Raw genomic sequence first — 20,609 nt, 5'->3', positions numbered from 1 at the left:
TGGGATGTCGTGGGTGGAGTGGCAAGCTGCCCAGGTTTCATTCCTCCCTTTCATTGCTAGAAGAAGAAGAGCCTCAAGTGGAAGAGAAGGAGATGACAGATTGTGGCAACGTGTTTAGTGGCTGTTCCTTTCTGAAAGTAGCTGCTTGCCTTGCACAAATTTTCTTGACTCTCATTTTCCCCTCACCAGCCCATTCTATTGTAACATGGCTGCTTTTCCACCAGAAGGTTGCATTATTTTAGTGATGCCCCCTAATTCCATAGCATCCCAGTTTTATGCTCCACTTCATGCAGAACCACGTACCCGCTAAACACTTACATGGTTGAATAATAAATAATAATAATTTTATTATTTGTACCCCGCCCATCTTGACTGGGTTGCCCCAGCCAGCCTGGGCAGCTTCCAGTATATACAAAAACATAATAAAAGATTGAACATTAACTACTCCGCTATAAAGGGCTGCCTTCAGATGCCTTGTATATCTGAAGGGCGGGTGTTCCACAGGGTGGTGTCACTACCGAGAAGGTCCTCTGTCTGGTTCCCTGTAACCTCACTTCTCGCAGTGAGGGAACCACTAGAAGGCCCTTGGAGCTGGACCTTAGTGTCCAGGCTGAACAATGGGGGTGGAGATGCTCCTTCAGGTATAGTGGGCCAAGGTCATTTAGGGCTTTAAAGGTCACCAAACTAAGGACCGGGGGCCGGATCTGGCCCAATCGCCTTCTAAATCCAGCTCACAGGCGGTCCAGGAATCAGCATGTTTTTATTTTTATTTTTATTTTTTTTAAATAAATTTTTATTAAGATTTTAAAGGTTACAGGGAAAAAAAGAATAATAAAGATTAAAAAGAGAACAATCAAAAATGAAAAAAGAAAAAACAATACACATACAAAAAAGACATCATCAAAAAAACCGAAAAAAGATAAGAGAAAACAAATAAAAAAACAAATCAAACCTTTAACTCACTTAAGTAAGGAATCAGCATGTTTTTACATGAGTAGAATGTGTCCTTAAAATCCATCTCTGGGTTATTTGTGGGGCATAGGAATTCGTTCATTTCCCCCAAAAAAATATAGTCCCCCCCCCGAGGTCTGAGGGACAGTGGACCGGCCCCCTGCTGAAAAAGTTGCTGACCCCTGGTCAACACTTTTAATTGTGCTCAGAAATGTACTGGGAGCCAATGCAGGTCTTTCAGGACCAGTGTTATATGGTTCCGGCGGCTACTCCCAGTCACCAGTCTAGCTGCCGCATTCTGGATTAGTTGTAGTTTCTGGGTCACCTTCAAAGGTAGCCCCACGTAGAGCGCATTGCAGTACTCCAAGCGGGAGATAACTAGAGCATGTACCACTCTGGCGAGACAGTGCACAGGCAAGTAGGATCTCAGCTGGCACACCAGATGGAGCTGGTAGACAGCTGCCCTGGACACAGAATTGACCTGCGCCTCCATGGACAGTTGTGAGTCCAAATTGAAAACTGCTGTAAGCCCCTCCTCTCACTCACTGGCTGAGCTGCTGTGATGTCATAGAATGTTCATGAGTATGTTCATTCAGTCATAAAATACTGCGAATCATTAGTCCAGTGGTTGTAAGGAAAGCAGAAGGCAGATTGTCTGAAGGGAATTTTTCAAAAGGCAAGTGAAGAAATGTGCTCTCGTGGGGAAAGGGGCAATGAAAGATGGATTTGACTGTGACTTGTAGCAACTAGACGAATCTTCGGCTGCACATCTCTTGTGGCGGATCCACGAGGGGGAACGAGTTACGATGATCTCACATTGGAAGGGCTTGGTGCATGCTTCTGAGCTTGACGTGCATTTTTGCAAAAACCGCAAGTCGGAAGTAACCAAATGCCATGGAAAATTGGGATTAGTTCATCCTTCCTGAGATCCCCTGAAGGAGCTTACTGTGGCTGATGCTGGAACAGCCATTGTTTGTTGACTGCAAGTCCTACTGCAAATAATATTTTATGGGGAATAAAGAGACTACAGAGGAATGGCTCATTGCCCTGGGTCAAAGATTCATGGAGATGTAAATAAAAACGGCTGTAACAAAAAAGGAGGAGGGGCAGGGAAATAGTTTAAATGCATAGACTATTTAGAACTGTGAAGGGTGAAAGGGGACCAGGTTGTGACTCTGTGGGGCTCCAGCTGGGATTATGTGAGCAAGTGGGAGGCAGGGGCATGTGGGAGGAGTGGAATAATTTTAAAGTAAACTTAGCCGGTGCCTGGTCATTTGATCTCGGAAGAAGTTGACAGGTCTCTTTGTGAACTTGTCAGGAGTGCAAGAACTTTTAGCCGCCCAATGACACAGAATAATAATGTAAAAATTCTGTACGGAACAGACGTCAACGGAGCAAGGAAGTGACGAAACAAATTATTCTATGCTTACCTGGTCTCCAGTTTTTTAATATGCTATTTTGCCCCATGTTTTACACGATTTCAGAGCAGATTTCACATGCTCTGTGTAGACTGCATGTCTACTCAGAAATATAGTCCTTGGAAAAAAGAATTTGTGCCAACAAAAATGGAATGGCAGGATAAATTGTTAGGTTATACGGAATTGGCCAGATTAACAGAAACAATTAGGGGACAGCCTAGACAAGAATTTCGCAAAGAATGGGGAAAATGCAGAGAATACTTTACCAAAATATACACCTGGACTTGTTTTGATTAATTTCTACAGGAGACTTTGTGGTTTTTTAAAGTCATAATTAGGAAGAATTGTAATAATCACATTAAAAAAAAACAGTATACAAGAAGTAAATAAGGAGGCCATTTGCAGGATAAAGGAAGTCTTTTATTTTTATGTTCTGTTTTCTTTGTGTAAGGGGATAGGAGCTTAATTTTGATAATTAAATTGTCAACGGTGGTGGGTTTGTTTGTGTGTATGAGTTGTTGCGGACTATGTTGAAAATAAAGTTTTTAAAAAAGTTGTTGCTTTTAAAAAAAGAAATATAGTCCTGCTTGTAAGATTAAATTAGGCTCCCACAACAGCACTCTCAGAAGCAACATCACATAGGAATAGTAGCCCGTGGGTGCTAAGCCATAGCAAATGCCATCATCTTTGATGTGCATTTTAAAGCATTGCTGGCCATAGTTGCCATAGTGATGCTGTGAGTGGAGGGAGGATTTCAGAGATGTGTTCTGCGTGTGTTTGTTTGTTTTTAAATAAATACCAAAAAATGTATACATTAAATACAATAAACAACCGGCGCAAAAAAACCAAAACACCCTGTAAACACAAGGACAGAAAAGATAATACAGTGGATGCTCAGGTTGCGAACGTGATCCATCCGGGATGCACGTTCGCAACCCGCAGTGGCATGTCTACGCATGCGCAGTTGCGATTTGGTGCATGCACAAAGCGCGATTTAGCGCTTTGGTGCATGCACGACCACCGAAACCCGGAAGTAACCCATTCCAGTATCTCCGGGTTTTGGCAGTCCGTAAAGGGACGCAGGTGGCGCTGTGGGTTAAAGCCTCAGCGCCTAGGGCTTGCCGATCGAAAGGTCGGCGGTTCGAATCCCTGCGGCGGGGTGCGCTCCCGCTGCTCGGTCCCAGCGCCTGCCAACCTAGCAGTTCGAGAGCACCTCCGGGTGCAAGTAGATAAATAGGGACCGCTTACCAGCGGGAAGGTAAACGGCGTTTCCGTGTGCGGCTCTGGCTCTGGCTCTGGCTTTGGCCAGAGCAGCGATGTCACGCTGGCCACGTGACCCGGAAGTGTCTCCGGACAGCGCTGGCCCCTGGCCTCTTAAGTGAGATGGGCGCACAACCCCAGAGTCTGTCAAGACTGGCCCGTACGGGCAGGGGTACCTTTACCTTTACCTTTAACCCGAGAAAACGAACGTGAAGCATCTGTAACCTGAGGTATGACTGTACCATTAAAATTAGTCACCTTCGGTTAATTAACAATGATGCGGTAGTGATGTTCTGATCTACGAGCTCAGACATGTTCCTCCTGCAAATGCAGACTTGAGGATGGTACCTGCACTCATTCTGCTCCAATGTAACACGAAGACACTCCTGCTAGGCTGTCAGAGAGGAATGCTCCCTCACCTGATTTTCCAACCAGTTTTCTGGTAAAAGACGGTCCAGTGTCTCATAAACTCAGCCAACCATTTTTTAAAAAACCTTAAGCACGAATTCCTTCCATTACCACAGAAAACAGGTCAGCTCTTCCTCCGGTTAGCCAAACACAAGGGCTCAGTCTTGACAGTTAAGAGCCAGTTGGCCACAGAAAGGAGGCCTGACCTCCTACGAGTGCCAAGGAATACAATTTTGATGGACAAGCTTGGTTTGGCAAACAAGCCCGGGGGACAGTTTTAGCCACTGACCAGCGAAGGCTAATGGCCACTTCCTCCAGCGAAGCACATTTTAAGCAGGTCAGCGCAAATTTGTTTCTTTGCAAAGTAAAACAAATCTCTGTGCCTTTTTTTAAAAAAAAAAATGTTTAAAACAACACACGTTATTTCTCCAGAGGAGAATTATTCCTGAGATCGTCGGGTGGGGATCGTGGAAGCAAAGCTTCAGAAAGGTGATTGCTTGTTCTTATGTCTGGTATAAGTTAAATATTTCGCTGAACTAAGATTTGTGAATCGCAGTAGTATTCACAAATTGCCTGCTCCTGTGCTAACGTGATTGTTTTATTTGTTTGCACGGCACTTTACAGAGGTTGAGAAGACACATCCAAACCCCCAATGGCTAAATATCTAAAAATAAAGAGTTTTGGGGTTTTTAAGTGGAGGGAAATGGAGACAGGGATAAACAGAAGAACACAGGAAACTGCTGTATTCAGTGGTAAAGGTAAAGGTAAAGGTAAAGGTACCCCTGCCCATACGGGCCAGTCTTGACAGACTCTGGGGTTGTGCGCCCATCTCACTTAAGAGGCCAGGGGCCAGCGCTGTCCGGAGACACTTCCGGGTCACGTGGCCAGCGTGACATCGCTGCTCTGGCCAGAGCCAGAGCCAGAGCCGCACACGGAAACGCCGTTTACCTTCCCGCTGGTAAGCGGTCCCTATTTATCTACTTGCACCCGGAGGTGCTTTCGAACTGCTAGGTTGGCAGGCGCTGGGACCGAGCAGCGGGAGCGCACCCCGCCGCAGGGATTCGAACCGCCGACCTTTCGATCGGCAAGTCCTAGGCGTTGAGGCTTTAACCCACAGCGCCACCTGCGTCCCATACGTATTCAGTGGTACCTTGGGTTAAGAACTTAATTCGTTCCGAAGGACCTTTCTTAACCTGAAACTGTTCTTAACCTGAAGCACCACTTTAGCTAATGGGGCCTCCCGCTGCCGTCGCACCGCTGGAGCACAATTTCTGTTCTCATCCTGAAGCAAAGTTCTTGACCTGAGGTATTACTTCTGGGTTAGCGGAATCTGTAACCTGAAGCGTATGTAACCTGAAGCGTATGTACCCCAAGGTACCACTGTACTGTTCAGCCTGGACACTGAGATCCAACGCCGAGGGCCTTCTGGTGGTTCCCTCATTAGGGAGGGTTACAGGGAACCAGACAGAGGGCCTTCTCGGTAGTGGCACCTGTCCTGTGGAATACCCTCCCTTCAGATATGAAGGAAATAAGCAGCTATCCTATTTTTAAAAGACATCTGAAGGCAGCCCTGTTCAGGGAAGTTTTTAATATTTAACGCTGTATTGTTTTTAATACTTGATTGGGAGCCGCCCAGAGTGGCTGGGGAAACTCAGCCAGATGGGCGGGGTATAAATAATAAATTATTATTATTATTATTAAGTCAAACCACTGGCCTACCTAGCTCAGTATTGTCTGTGCTGACTGACAGTAGTTCCCCATAGTTTCAGGTAGGGAGGCATTCCTGACCCTATCTGCAGATACCAGGGATTGAACCTGCAGCCTTCTGCATGCAAAGCAGATGGTCTGAGCCTGAGTTCTGGCCCTTCCCCTATCATTGCTCCTGCTTCCAGTTACAGATCTTCTTCTTGAGCTATGGCCTTGAGGCACTGCTTAATGAACTTCTGGTTTTGCTGCCTGCCTGACAAGAAACATCTTCATAATGCCTGCTGCTGCTGCTGCTGCTGCTGCTGCTGCTGCTGCTGCTGTTGTGCAAACAGAGATTCTCTGGCCTCTGTATGCAGATGATGGGTTGTGTCTGGCCTGGTGTGTAACAAGTGCTATAGGCCTGCACTATGTCCGTTAATGATAATTATTACAGAGAATGTTCTGTGCTCATAAGCCTGTCTGCCTTTTCCTCCTGCTGTTCTCCATGGTGAGTGAGGCACTGGCAAGAATTTCAGGGAGAGACAGCAGTTGACTGCCTGCGTTTTGTCTATTTGTGACCTTCCACTGGTGACAAAGCCTCCCAAACAGGGGGTCCACACATTTTGGCTGCGTTTGGTAGACAAATGTTGTTTCCAGTGGTCAGTGAGGTTCAGCTTTCTTGCCCCCTGCCCCACAGAGACAACGCACCATGTTTTTCTCTCTATAAGACGCAACCGACCAAAAGACACACCTAGTTTTTAGAGGAGGAAAACAAGAAAGCACCGCAAAGCCTCTTGAGCGAAGAGGCAGGATTGCGTGGCTATCCCTGAAGCCAGAAGAGCAAGAGGGATCGCTGCGCACCGATCCCTCTTGCTCTTCTGGCTTCAGTGATAGCTGCACAGCCTGCATTCACTCCATAAGACGCACACACATTTCCCCTTACTGTTTAGGAGGGGGAAAGTGTGTCTTATAGAGTGAAAAATACGGTAAGTGTTTCTCTTAGTACATGCAGTCTAGTTATTGGCAACCGTCTGTCTCAGGAGACGATGCAAGAGTGTGCCTTTGTGAAGTCAAACTGTTGGACTTAGCACCTGCTATGACATGTTTTGTTGCGTCTGGAGCAGATGAGGACGTCCGGTTGTGCTACTGCAGTTGCACCATGGCGTTATTTCTCTCTGTGCTCCTCCCAGAGGTCATTCCTCCCCTGGTCACTGCTACAGATGCATTATCTAACTGCCCATCTCCAGGCACTGCGGTTGTCGGCAATGGATTCAACTCACAACAGGGTTAATGTTGCCAGCCTTCATGTCATGTTTGAAAACATCTTTGTAACGCAGAGTTGGTCTGCCAGTTGATCTGGTGCCGGAAGCCAGCTCCTGTAGAGCACACACTTGGGGATCCTGCCATCTTCCAATCTGCGGACATGACCAAGCCAGCATAGACATCTAAACCACCGAGCCTCTCGGGCTTGCCGATTGGAAGGTCAGTGGTTCGAATCCCCACAACGGGGTGAGCTCCCATTGCTCTGTCCCAGCTCCTGCCAACCTAACAGTTTGAAAGCACACCAGTGCAAGTAGATAAATAGGTACCTCTGTGGTGGGAAGGTAAACGGCGTTTCCATGTGCTCTGGCTTCCATCACAGTGTCCCATTGCCCCAGAAGTGGTTTAGTCCTGCTAGCCACATGACCTGGTAAGCTGTCTGTGGACAAACGGCGGCTCCCTCAGCCTGAAAGCGAGATGAGCGGCGCAACCCCATAGTCGCCTTTGACTGGATTTAACTGTCCAGGGGTCCTTTACCTTTACCTTTTAGACATCACTGAGACAGCAGTGTGAATTTGTTGAGAATGTGGGCTTGGAAGAGCCCATCTTTGTTTGAAACTCTTGGAACTATGTATGGAGCCACAGCGGCCTGGATGGTTATATGCCCACATATGGAAGGAAGATACAGCCCCTACAAGGGAGACTGGCAGACTAAATTAATGGAATATGCTGAGATGGCTAACGTAACAGAGTTTGAGATCAGGAAGAATTTTTTAAGAAAAGGGGGGGAGGATTGTGGATTCTTTGAAAGTTTATTGCAAACAGCTAAAAACGTTAGCAGGATTAGAATAATTGCAGGAGGAAATGGTAAATGAGTTATAAATTGGTTGAGAATAAATAAGGAGTAAGTAGAATATGCAGCAGTAAAAGATAAGACAACAATGAACCATGGGAGGGGAGGGGAGGGATGTCAAAGTTATGACGATGGTTTGGTTATATTGTTTTGTGAATCGGTTGTAAAATTGAAAATGAGAAATATTTTTTTTTAAATGAAACTCTGTCTTAGAACAAAAGAATGGACTCCCTCACCCAGTGCTTTTTTTCTGGGGGTACGAAGGGGTACGCATACCCCTAAACATTTTGTGAATCTAAGTTTGGCCTCATTGAGGGGCAGTATTTCAATATGGTTAGGAAAATGAGAGTACCCCTAAACATATTTTTTAGAAAAATAGCACTGTGGGCCTCACCCCTTACCTGAGGCTAAGTAAGGTTCTGGAGATGGTCTGACTCTGCCTTGGCAATCAACAACCTGTCAGGGAAAATCGCTGCCACCTCTATCACCAAGCCAGATTCTGGAGCCCATCAGGTGTTCCTGGTCAGGAGGTCTGGGCTGCTACTTCCAAACACAGCTCCTTCCTCAGGCAGCTGGCTTGATAGACAGAAAAGCAAGCCTATGCCTTCTAAAAGAAGAATAAATAAACCCACAAATTAATTTTGCTCTGTAAAAATGAATGGCAACTAGGTGCCACTAGAGGTCACTGTTGCCGCAGGGGCAATACCTCCCTTCTAGGAACATGGGAAGCTGCCTTATATTGAGTCAAGCCATTGATGCATCCAGCTCAGTATTACTTATACCTTCCTGCATGCCAAGCGCTGAACTATCGCCCTTCCCCAGTGTGTAACCTGCCTCCTAGTGATGATCCTGTGCAACTTCTCAGCCCCCTTGAAATATACAAGTGCTCCTTACCCCCAAACTTAGCATTTCATGGCAATGGTTGCTTGGCTAGTCAACACAGAGAGAGGAGTCCCCTGGTTTTACATGAACCTGAAGAAATTAGAACTTCTATTGCTGGCCTGCAACTCCATTTCCTGTTGACATTTCCTTCGGAAATTTCTGCATTGTGATAATCGTCCAGGCCTTGGGAATCATTGGCTTTCAAGAGTCTGGAGAGTTAAATGACAAATGAGATCAGCAAGCCCTACTATATACAGTAGTCTGTGGTTAAAATTCCTATTCCTGTACATGGAATTCCAGCGAAAGAGGCCAAAACAGAATCAGCTCATGTTGTGATCAGCTCATTAGCTGCAGGTGAAAAATGTTTAATCGGATTTTAATTGGGATTTCCCCTTGCAAAATGGCGTGAGCGCTTAAGAAAACACTGGAGCTTTGAAATACTATTTTAATTAGAGCTGAGCTGAAATTTCACAGGAGACTTTCCCCCCCCCCTCAGAATTACTGATGATTTCCTTTTTTCTCCCCTGGAAAAAAGAAGTCATGATGCATGAAATTGTCATCAATGTGATGGGCATCACCTCTCTCTGCATCTTACTTATATCCACTCTTGGAGGTGGCATGGGTTGTCAGCTTCCTCCTCCCTGGTTTTGCCTTTGTAGAATTCAGCAGGGAGGAAAATGGGGACAAAACCAGAGTTAGTTGCCTCTACCTATCATTGGCTCTAGCGCCACCTACTGTTGGCCTCCCAGCTTTCCACCCTACCCGTTCCAATGGGCAGGAACCTCCACCATTATGGGGGGGGGGGATAAATTGTGCTATTCCCAAGAAACTTTTTAAAAAAAATCTTCCTGAAGAAGTTTGTTGAAAGGGGCTTCCTGGTTTCTCTGTTTGCAAATAGGATGGAGACTTTTGAGAAGCCATTTGCTCACAGCTCTAATCTAATGCAATTTGAAACAGACAACATAACATGGAAGCTCTAGAAAAGACGACAGTTCAAAGATGCACCAAATCCTGGATCCTCTGTAACTTAAATGGCCTTCAATTTCCTTAAATTTTTTTATTATTATTTTGAATCTTCTGAGTTACAACTGACAATAATGTGCCCTTTTTGGAAATCTGTGGTGTTTCAAGATCTGTGAGGGGATGCAAGACACCCTTTTGGGCTGCATTTGCAGGCAGAAATCCCACCCCACCCCCCTTTTGCAAGGGACAAGAGCAAAATGCCCTTCTCTTTTCAGATCTCTGTGATGCAAAATGAGTAGTAAAGGTAAAGGGACCCCTGACCGTTAGGTCCAGTCGTGACCGACTCTGCGGTTGCGGCGCTCATCTCGCTTTATTGGCCGAGGGAGCCGGTGTCCAGCTTCCGAGTCATGTGGCCAGCATGACTAAGCTGCTTCTGGCGAACCAGAGCAGCACACGAAAACGCCGTTTACATTCCTGCCATAGCGGTACCTATTTATCCACTTGCACTTTGATGTGCTCTCAAACTGCTAGGTTGGCAGGAGCAGGGACCGAGCGGGGATTCGAACTGCCGACCTTCTGATTGGCAAGTCCTAGGCTCCACCCACAGCACCACCCACGTCCCGGAAACCAAATAGACCCCCCCCCCAAAAAAACCCCCCAATTCTAATGAATAGGAAGTCTGCCTTCAGCAGTTCAACTAACCTCTCAGAATCATGCATTTCTCACCTGTGTGTGCAAAAGGTTCAAGTTTCAATCCCAGCAACTTCAGTTAAGATGCTTAGGCAAGAGGAAATGGAGAAGACCCCAGACAGTCACTGTCCGTGGGAACAGACAGGACTGAGCTCGATGTCGCAGTTCTCTGACCTCTGATAGGACAGTTTCCTGTGTGCGTTGGGAAACCATGCATCAGCAACAAAATCTATACCGTGCTGTGCGTGGGGATTTGTTGCTGTTTGCTGAGGACAATTCAGGCTCTGTAATTTATTGGCCAAGCTGTTTTCATGTCACATAGGCCAGAGCTACACCATTGAGATGGTGCTTTGATCTTAAGAGAGCAGGACAGGACGGTGATCTTCCTTGGGAAGAGGAAAGCAAAGCCCCAACAGAGTAGCAAGACAAAAGAGGGGAAGACTCAAGGAAAGAAGCTTTGGGGAATTGATGACCCTCCAAATGTTGTGGACTCTGCAGACCCCTTCCGTCCCTGCGTCTGCATTCACCACAACCTTCCTCAGATGAAAATAGGGACATCTATTCTACAGCAGTGTGTTGTCCCCTGTGCCCCCTATATACATGCACTGCTAGGGGAATATGGGGGAAAGGTGGGGCTGGCTAAGCTGCCCCAATGGCTGTTACCAAGAGGAGTACAGTGGTACCTCGGGTTACAGACGCTTCAGGTTACAGACGCTTCAGGTTATAGACTCCGCTAACCCAGAAATAGTACCTCGGGTTAAGAACTTTGCTTCAGGATGAGAACAGAAATCGTGCAGCAGCAGCGGGAGGCCCCATTAGCTAAAGTGGTACCTCAGGTTAAGAACAGTTTCAGGTTAGGAACAGACCTCCAGAACGAATTAAGTTCTTAACCCAAGGTACCACTGTATGTAACAGTATCATACTGGCAAATATCTTGGTTATATGCAGGAGCCTTTGGTAAAACTGTGAGGCTTCCATCATCATCATTGTTAAGTTGTAGGTTGACATAGCAGACGACACAGCGATTTCTCCAAGTAGCTCTTTATTTTGTAAGCTGGAATAGAACTGACTGCAAACAGCTCAGCCGGCCTGCTTTTATAGGCAGCCGGCTGTCAACATTGTAGCAACAAGAGCCCAGAGTTCCCGCCTAAAATAACTGACGTGGACCTGAGTGAAAACTATCTACAGACCTGAGTGAAAACTATATACAGTATCCCCCTGCTGGCCCAGGGTGAAACTTCACTACATAACACCCCTCCCCACCGAGATAAGGCATTAGTTACAATCGTAATGGTTTCCTTATATACAGCACTACGCGTAATGGTTCAATTAGGCACAAAAGCATATCGGTTACATTTCCCATACTTAGACCAACAGTGATACATGTCCAACAACATAGTCCTTTAAATAAGTTGGGCGCTTGGGAACTCTGCCAGACCGCCGGGGACTGGTAGCCAAGTCCGGAGGGCCACACAGTTCTTGCTGAGGCTGTGGTGCGACCCTAGGTGGCGTTGGAACCAACTCCCCTGGATCCGCTGCTGTGGGTGGAGCCTCCGCAAGTGGAGTGGTCTGAGTCTGTGGTAAGTCTGGCAGACCCTCTGAAGCGGCTTGGTTCGGCTCCACGCTGGCAGTTTGCGAGGGAGGTGTAGGTGGGGCCTCGCCATCTGTACGTGTCTCTTCTGGAGCCGCAAGCGCAGTTGGGGACACCTCGGTAGTGTCCAAGTCCCCAACCCTGCGCCTAAGCTGGTCTATGTGCCGTCGCCACAAGCGTCCGTCTTCGAGTGCCACCTGGTACGAGGGAGGTCCAGTGACTCCCACTACTGTGGCTGGCACCCAAGGAATGTCCCCCACATAAAAGGTAAAGGTACCCCTGCCCGTACGGGCTAGTCTTGACAGACTCTGGGGTTGTGCGCCCATCTCACTTAAGAGGCCAGGGGCCAGCGCTGTCCGGAGACACTTCCGGGTCACGTGGCCAGCGTGACATCGCTGCTCTGGCGAGCCAGAGCCGCACACGGAAACGCCGTTTACCTTCCCGCTGGTAAGCGGTCCCTATTTATCTACTTGCACCCAGAGGTGCTTTCGAACTGCTAGGTTGGCAGGCGCTGGGACCGAGCAGCGGGAGCGCACCCCGCCGCAGGGATTCGAACCGCCGACCTTTCGATCGGCAAGCCCTAGGCGCTGAGGCTTTAACCCATAGTTCCGGGCAAAGACCTGGTTTCCTGGGACAAATGACCGTGGCGCGTTGGCACAGCCTGGGGGTTCAGCTACGGCAAAGTCCGGGTGTAGCCGGTCGAGCGGTGACCTGAGGCGGCGGCCCATAAGCAGTTCAGCAGGACTCCTCCCTATGGCCGCATGAGGGGTGATGTGTTGCACGAACAAGTATTCGGCGACCCGCTCATGCCAGTCTCCCCGGTCCAGGCGCACCAGTGCCTCTTTTGCCGAGCGCACCATTCTTTCCGCTTGCCCGTTGCTGGATGGATGGAAGGGTGCCGTTACGGCATGGCGGATGCCCAGTCCCAAAAGATACCGCTCAAACGTGCCTGACGTGAACTGTGGTCCGTTGTCAGAGACAAGGACATCAGGACACCCATGCGTTGCAAACAGGCCTCGCAGCACCCGGATGACAGCTTCGGTAGTGGTGGAGGGCATCAGGGCGACCTCCTGCCATTTGGAATAGGCGTCCACCACTACCATAAAGGTCCGGCCGTGAAAAGGGCCAGCCAGATCAATGTGCACCCTCGACCAGGGTGTCTTTGGCGTCTCCCAGGTGTGTCCCTTAGCTGCCGGTGGTGCAGGCCTCGACTCTTGGCACGCTTGACAGGCGGACACCCAGGCAGTGATGGCATCGTCCATATTAGGCCACCAGACGTAACACCGAGCCAACGCCTTCATTTTGACAATTCCCGGGTGGCCAACGTGCAGAGCCTCCAGGACGCGCTGACGGAGTCCCTGGGGAATCACGACGCGGTCTCCCCACAGCAGACAGCCGCGATGAGCTGAGAGTTCATGTTGTCTGGTTGCGAAGGGCTGGAACTCCGATGCAAAAGGCCCTTGTGGCCACCCCCTCCACGCCCAGTTGAGCACCCGGCTGATGGTGCGATCCTGGGCAGACGCGGAGGCCACAGTGGCAGCCGATACAGGCGCTGCCAGAAGATCCTCAATCAGAAGGAGCGATGAAGCTGGAGCCAGGTCTTCCACAAATGCTGGAAGAGGGCAACGGCTGAGGGCGTCGGCATGGCCCATCGATTTCCCCGGGCGATGGATGAGCCGGTAGTGGTAGGCAGCCAGGAAAACAGTCCATCGCAGCATGCGTGGCGAGAGGACCGGTGGAGTTGGACGATCACCGGCGAGGAGGCCCAGGAGTGGCTTGTGGTCAGTGATGAGGTCAAAAGTCCTGCCATAGAGGTATTCATGGAACCTCTTCACTCCAGCCACAAGTGCCAGTGCCTCCTTGTCAAGCTGGCTGTAATTCCGTTCCGTCGGAGATAGCGTCCTGGAAAAGTAGGCGAGCGGTGCTTCTCTTCCGTCTGGAAAACGGTGACTAAGGACAGCACCGATGCCAAAAGGTGAGGCGTCGCAGGCAAGGACCAGCGGCCTGGATTCACTGTACTGTACCAGCACACTGTCTGATGAAAGGAGAGCCTTGACCGCGTTGAAGGCCGCCGTCTCCCGATGACCCCAGGCCCAAGGCGTCTTAGTGCTAAGGAGTCTGTGAAGAGGCTCAGCCACTGTGGCTTTGTGGGGCAGGAACATGTTATAAAAGTTCAGCAGCCCCAGGAACGCCTGCAACTCCGTCTTGTTCTTTGGGGTGGGGGCCTGCTGGATAGCGTGGATCTTGGATGTGGTCGGGTGAAGGCCGGAGGCATCGATAAGATAGCCCAGGAACTCTACCTGTGGAACGGCGATCTGGCACTTCTCCCTCTTTACCTTGAGCCCGGCCTCTTGGAACCTGGTCAGCACGGCACGGAGGCGCTCGAACAGCTGCTGGTGTGAGTCTGCAGACACCAAGACGTCATCAAAATATGGTACCACGCCCGGAAGCCCTTGCAGGAGACTCTCCATAAGGCTTTGGAAGATGCCAGGAGCCACACTCACCCCGAACTGCAACCGGCGGCAACGGAATGCCCCCCGGTGGGTGATGATCGTCTGGGCTTCAGCAGTGGCATCATCGACTGGCAGTTGTTGATAGGCTTGGGCAAGGTCCAGCTTAGCGAAGACCTTACCCTCACCCAGGGAATGCAGCAGGTGTTGGACAAAAGGAACCGGATAAGCGTGCTGCTGAAGTGCCTTGTTGATCGTGCACTTGTAGTCAGCGCAGATTCTCACCGACCCATCTGGCTTGACAGGCGTGACGATGGGGGTTTCCCACTTGGCGTGGTCAACCGGCTCCAAAACTCCTTGGGCGATCAGTTTGTCCAGTTGTTCGTCCACCTTAGCCTTGAGAGCAAAGGGAACCCGGCGTGGCTTTAGCTTGATGGGGGCGACTTGTGGATCAAGGCTAAAGGAGATGGGCGTACCTGTATATTGCCCCAAGGTGCCGTCAAAAACCTCGGCAAAGTCTTTGACCAGACCCTCAGTCTCTGCGTTAGAGATGCAGTTGATGCCGGTGACTTCCAGGCCGAGGGCATCAAACCAGTCTAGCCCTAGGAGGCTTGGCCGCTGACCTTCGACCACCACCAACCGGAGCAGGCCCGAAAAATCCTTGAAGGCGATCCGGAACCGGCCAACGCCTACCACGGGAATGTCGTTTCCCTGGTAGTCTCTCAGGTGTACACGGTGAGAGTCGAGTTGTCTTTTGGACACTCTGGGTACCAGTCTTTTGATGGTGCTCCATGACACGATGGACAGGGCAGACCCGGTGTCGATCTCCATGTCACATGGAGCTCCTTCAATGAGCACCGTGACGTTCAGCTTGCGTCGCGTAGGCGAGTCGGTTTGGCCAATCGTGGTTCCAGACGGGCAGCGGCAGTTGGTGAGAGCGAAACAACTTTCCTTGGCAGACTGGAGTGAAGACTTGGACTTGCGAGTCGATGAAGGGGGGGTGTCAGACGGAGCCGATCGGCAGACCTTAGCGATGTGGCCCCTCCTGGAACACTTCCTACAGATGGCGTCTCTGAATCGACACTTGGCACGGGAATGGTTGCCTCCGCAGCCGGCACATTCCGGTTGGCCCTTGGACTTCTGTTGGAACTTCCTGCGCTCCCGCTTTGTCTGGTGCACGTCATTGTCTTCACTGGAGGATGCCTCATCACTGCTGGCCTCTTCATGATGCACCGGAACTGGCTTCCTAGCAAAACACGGGCTGCTGGACTTGCGGATCTCCTGGGCGGAGCGTTCAGCAGCTTCTGAGGCCACAGCCTCCTCAATGGCTTTCTGTAGCATGAGGTCTGGCTTGGCGAGGAGACGCCGTTGCAGATGGATGTCCCGGACCCCGCAGACGATTCGATCCATCAGGGCATCGTCTAAGTCTCGGAACTCACAGTGCATTGCAGCCTGTCGCAGGGCGGTGGTGTAGTTGTTGATTGACTCCCCCTCTGCCTGGTTCCGGTAGTAGAACGCATGGCGGGCAGCAATCTTGGACGGCTTTGGTGCGTAGTGGTTGCGGAGCTTCTCTTGGATCGTGTCCCATGGTGTTGCCTGGACTGCTTCAGGCGCAACCAATGCTCGGGCCGTCTCAAACACCTCAGGCCCACAGAGGCTGAGGAATAGGCCCCGCTTCCGATCCTTTGATACTGCTGTCAGCTCGTTGGCTTGAAGGTAGCAGTCGAACCGAGCGAGGTAGGAATCCCATGATTCAGAGGCTGGCGCAAACGGCGGTAGAGGCACAAGTGAAGCCATGATTCCGATGCCGGCGTGAAGGGCGATGGATGGAACACAGTGCTCTTAGCCAGAACAGTCAGCTCTGAATTGGTTCTGTCCAGTGATTTCGCTCAGTGATTTCGCTCTGTGATTCAGCTCAGTGATTCAGCTCAGTTCAGAGGCTGGCTGCATCTGGCTGTGCTCTGATGTCCATCGATCCCATCCTCGTCGCCAGTGTTAAGTTGTGGGTTGACATAGCAGACGACACAGCGATTTCTCCAAGTAGCTCTTTATTTTGTAAGCTGGAATAGAACTGACTGCAAACAGCTCAGCCGGCCTGCTTTTATAGGCAGCCGGCTGTCAACATTGTAGCAACAAGAGCCCAGAGTTCCCGCCTAAAATAACTGACGTGGACCTGAGTGAAAACAATCTACAGACCTGAGTGAAAACTATATACAGTATCCCCCTGCTGGCCCAGGGTGAAACTTCACTACATAACAACCATCATCATCATATAATAATAATTTATTATTTATACCCCGCCCATCTGGCTGGGTTTCGCCATCTACTCTGGGCGGCTCCCAACAGAATATTAAAAACACGATCAAACATCAAAAACATCCCTAAACAGGGCAGCCTTCAGATGTCTTCTAAAAGTTAGTTATTTATTTCCTTGACATCTGATGGGAGGGCGTTCCACAGAGCAGGCGCCACTACCGAGAAGGCCCTCTGCCTGGTTCCCTGTAACTTGGCTTCTCGCAGTGAGGGAACCACCAGAAGGCCCTCAGTGCTGGACCTCAGTGTCTGGGCTGGACGATGGGGGTGGACACCCTCCTTCAGGTATACTGGGCCGAGAAGGCATCCATGCTGGATTTTTACAAGGCGGTACTTCTGCTCCACCAACATAGTCTCTGTGGTCAGTGGGCTATGACCATAGATGGGCCCCTGTTTGCCTACACGAGCCGAGCTGCTTCTACTAAGGGGAATTAAGGCAGGGGTTGTGATATGAGACAGCCAACAGGGAAGCGTTAGATGGAGAGGCAGGGAAACTGGGAGCACAGGCAAGAGATAAGGGGTGCACACGCAGAAGCGATGAGAGGATGAATTTTTGCAAACCCATTTGAAATGGCCATGTGGTCCTTGGACATTCTCAGGCCTCGAATAAATGTGTACAGTGGTACCACGGGTTAAGGACTTAATTCGTTCTAGAGGTCTGTTCTTAACCTGAAACTGTTCTTAACCTGAAGCACCACTTTAGCTAATGGGGCCTCCTGCTGCCACCGCGCCGCCGGAGCACGATTTCTGTTCTCATTCCGAAGCAAAGTTCTTAACCTGAAGCACTATTTTTGGGTTAGTGGAGTCTGTAACCTGAAGCGAATGTAACCTGAAGTGTATGTAACCCAAGGTACCACTGTACTGCAAGAGAGCAAGAACTCCACATCTTTGCAAATTTACTGTATCATCAGTCAGCCCCTTCCTCTAACCAAAATATCTTAGACAGATTTTACCGGAAGCCCCTTCCGCTGACGTCAGCAGCACTTGCCTCCAAGTAAGCAGGCTTGGATCACAGCCCTAAAGCCAACGATCACTTTAGGGTTATAACTTGCTTGTAGGTTTCCCCCAGATTTAAATAAATATAAGAGATGCAATCTTTGTGGTGAGGGGCATGTCATTACGGTGGCCTAACCCCAGGGCTGTTCTGGTTGTAAAAGGAAGTGTAGGGCTTGGAGGCAGTCACTGTGTTATGACTACACGGGACAGAGATCTGCCTCGTTTGCAGGGTTTGGCAAAACTGGATCGTTGACTTCTGTACTTGATTTTATCTAGGAGACAACAAAAGGCTCTAGGGGTCGGCTGCGACTTCAAGCTTTTGCAGGAAGGGAAGGGCTGTAGCTCTAGACGAAGGTGCATTCTTTGCATGCCAAAGGTCCCGGGTTCAAATCCCCAGCATCTCTGGATAGGGCTGAGTAAAGGTAAAGGGACCCCTGACCATTAGGTCCAGTCGTGGCAGACTCTGGGATTGCGGTGCTCATCTCGCTTTACTGGCCGAGGGAGCCAGCGTAAAGATTCCAGGCCATGTGGCCAGCATGACTAAGCCGCTTCTGGCGAACCAGAGCAGCACACGGAAACACCGTTTACCTTCCCGCCAGAGCGGTACCTATTTATCTACTTGCACTTTGACATTCTTTTGAACTGCTAGGTTGGCAGGAGCAGGGACTGAGCAATGGGAGCTCACCCCGTCACGGGGATTCGAACCACCAATCTTCTGATCAGGAAGTCCTAGGCCCTGTGGTTTAACCCACAGCGCCACCTGCATCCCTAGGGCTGAGTAGAACTGGGCAATATATTGATAAATGGTCTGAAAACAATATGGTGTACGGATCGCGATACCGGTTTCAGACATTTTGAGCTCTGCTAATACATTGCGCCGGTTCAAAGTGCCTGCAGGCAGGCGAAGCCTGAGAAGGTTCCAGGTGGGCACACCGGACTGATGCCTGTGGGTATTTGGAGTCGTAGAAATGACTGTAAGTGTCCGCTTTTGACAATGCAGAGTTAACTATCTGCCGTGTGTGTCTCTTTAGCTAGGGGGCACCTGTGACATCTGGGCGCTCTCTTTGCCAAGGGGGCAGGAGCGGCACCAATGCAGCTTCTTGCCCAGGGTGCTCCTGATAAGAAGTAATAAGGAGATTCCCTGTACAAGTAGCCGCTGCATGTATCACCCCACGTCAGACAGGCTCTGTCTCTGTTATCCTCTTGGCGTCTACAAAAGCCTTTCCTTTTTCCAACAAGCCACTTGAGTGGAGAGTTTTGTCCCAGGCTGTGGACATTTAAAGCACATCCCACATCTCTACCCCACACTCCAAAAGAAAGAGAGAACAGGATACAATCTGTATATGTGTTGAGCTCGAAATTGTTTTTAGGTACGTTTTATTGTTAAATCGCTTCGGGGGGTTTTGGCGGAAGCGATTCACAAATGATATCTGGCAGAGTGGGGCTGTCGCTGCCACATTAACACCTGCTGCTGCAATATCTTATTTTCTGGGGTGCCAATTTGTTTGTTTGTCTTTTTGTTTGCCTGTTGGGTGTTTTTTCTGCTCCACCCTTCTTCTGATCCAGAGTACAGGACGCCTCCACAAAATAAATTGTTTTTAAAATAACAAGGACGGCAACGACACCTAACAGCATAGGCACAACAAACAGATCTCTATGGGGAGGCGGTGTTACCCAGGCTAGAATAAATCACAGGCCAGATGCCCGAATGAATGAGAACGTTTTCAATTGGTGTTTTGAGATTACATTTGGGGAGACAGTGCTCCATAGACTAGGCTGCACCACCGAAAACTGCCCTGCCACCCTCCTAGCTTCTGTACCTTCCAACCTCCTATGTCAGTGTTTCTCAAATTTTGGTCCCCAGCTGTTATTGGACTACAACACACATCATCCCTAGCTACAGGACCAGTGGTCAGAGAAGATGGGAGTTGTAGTCCAATAACAGCTGAAGAACGAAGTTTGAGAAACACTGTCCTGAGTATTATTATTATTATTGCTGAAATATCAGTAGATGGGTATTTTATTAAAAAATAAGTGAGTAAAGCCCATACACTGTCAGTATAATGTCAGATACTGTTGGTGAGTTCTCTCATTAATGTCTGGGAGGCAGAAGATCCTCTAAAGCCCTTAAAGTTAAAGGGGCCCCTGACCATTAAGCCCAGTCGTGACCGACTCTGGGGTTGTGGCACTCATCTCGCTTTATTGGTCAAGGGAGCCGGCATACAGTGCATGGAAATGCTGTTTACCTTCCCGCCGGAGCGGTACCTATTTATCTACTTGCACTTTGACATGCTTTCGAAGTGCTAGGTTGGCAGGAGCAGGGACCAAGCAACGGGAGCTCACCCTGTCGTGGGGATTCGAACTGCCAACCTTCTGATCAGCAAGTCCTAGGCTCTGTCGTTTAACCCACAGCGCCACCCGCGTCCCTAAAGCCCTTGGGTGTTCCCAAATGCAGGTGCAGGTACAAAAACAACCAAAAGAAAACAGATCACATGCATATCTTCCAGAATTATCATCCATTGGAAATATTTTGGAAATCCATTCAGACTGATATCGCTGATATATTAGGATACCATATCCCCTTGGAACCTAAAATATTTCTGTTTGGTTATCTACAAGATGATATAATGGAAAATGATCATGAAATAATTATTCACCTTATAATTGCAGCTAAGATTATAATAGCTAAAAAGTGATACGGGGGAAGAATATATATTCCTACTATATCTGAATGAATCGAGAAGGTTTGGTCCATCGAACTATGATTAAGCTACCTTATTATAAAAGAATACATATGAACAGGTTTATGAGGAAACAGGTGTTTTTTATAATGCTCGGAGCAATAAATTCAATGGTAATGTCCAAACTTGTGCTGCTTTCAACCTGCT

At 49.2% G+C, this 20,609-nt stretch overlaps 1 protein-coding gene and 1 long non-coding RNA gene across 4 annotated transcripts in view; both read left to right on the top strand.

The window, feature by feature from the left end:
- The window catches only part of LOC307226408, a 304,430-nt gene that overhangs the window by 223,139 nt on the left and 60,682 nt on the right, over nucleotides 1–20,609 (top strand). The window lies entirely within an intron of this gene.
- CTIF (cap binding complex dependent translation initiation factor) overlaps nucleotides 1–20,609 on the top strand; it is a 192,390-nt gene that overhangs the window by 118,355 nt on the left and 53,426 nt on the right. The window lies entirely within an intron of this gene.

The sequence above is a fragment of the Podarcis cretensis genome, assembly GCF_951804945.1.
Source record: "Podarcis cretensis genome assembly, chromosome: 11".
Taxonomy (NCBI): Eukaryota; Metazoa; Chordata; class Lepidosauria; order Squamata; family Lacertidae; genus Podarcis; species Podarcis cretensis.
This window is presented reverse-complemented; position numbering and strand designations above follow the sequence as displayed.